Source organism: Propithecus coquereli, unplaced genomic scaffold (genome assembly GCF_000956105.1).
Source record: "Propithecus coquereli isolate 6110/MARCELLA unplaced genomic scaffold, Pcoq_1.0 Scaffold390, whole genome shotgun sequence".
In the NCBI taxonomy this organism is placed as follows: Eukaryota; Metazoa; Chordata; class Mammalia; order Primates; family Indriidae; genus Propithecus; species Propithecus coquereli.
This window is the reverse complement of record NW_012149619.1, coordinates 96,736-97,889: the sequence shown is the minus strand read 5'-3', so window position 1 is coordinate 97,889 and position 1,154 is coordinate 96,736.

Sequence of the window (1,154 nt, the reverse complement as noted above, 5' to 3'; positions counted from 1 at the left end):
AGTGTAAGACATGGATCCTGTCCTTAAGGAGCTTATAATCTGGAGAGAACAAAAGAAGCTACAAGGAACACAGAAAAGGGTGTGATGGTGTAGCGCTGTGCAGGCCACACTCTTTCAAGGAGGCTGCAAACCGTGAACACAAGCAAAGGGATTCATGAGTCACCTTTGTGAGTGGCTGCAGTTGAGAGAGGAGGATTGAGTGGAGAGGCCAGGAAGGAATGATGGAGGGCCTTGCACACCTGAAACAGTCTAGATTTGATATGGTGGAAATCAGAAAGAAAGAAATTGGTGGCCTGTGGAGGATGAAATGACACGGGGCAGACATTGCTCCAGGGGATTAATGGGGAAGTGTAGACAGCACTGAGTCGGGAGGAGCCCAGGGCTCAGAGGATGCTGCAGGAGCCTTGATGGGACAGCATGGGACCTGACTGGGAGGCAGCTGTCTGCCAGAGGACAAGAATGTGAGGCTTAGAGAGCCCAGCAGAATTTTCACTGGGACCGAGTGCATGGCTGGATTTGGAGGATGACTGTGGATACTCTGGCTGGGAAATATTGTCAGGCACCTTAAGGGTTCCCTGCTGCCCTTGTGAAATAGTAAGCATATCGGGCAAGGTCGGTCTTCTCAGACTTGCAACTTCTTGGCCAGGAAGTGCCTAAAGTGGTTCACAGAATAAATTGTAGAAATGGCCACTATATTAATAGACACATATTAAACATGACATTATAAATGCCCAATATAAATCGGTGCATTTTGCCATTAAAAATAAAAATAAAACTTACTACTTCTTAACGCTTCCTCTCATGAAGCTCACAATGGGTGATACACGCTCACGTTTCTGGTGGAGAGCTTGTGAGAATCAGCTCAGGCACAGACAGGTACATATGTTGTGCCTACTGATGAGTAGTAGGGAAGGGAACACTGGGTTTGGGAAAAGGTGTTTGATCATGTGGTTCTGATGAAGGTGCTGGCAGGGTGCTCTAGCAGGTACCAACACCTTGCTCCTGGGGTCTGTCAAACTCAAATTTAACCTCCTAGACTTATTTCTTAAAGTAGAATCTTTAAAGAAAACCTGACCCCATACTCTGGTACAAATACATTTTCTCTAAAAAGTGGACCAGACATTTTGTTTTTATTAACATTTTAAATATATTTG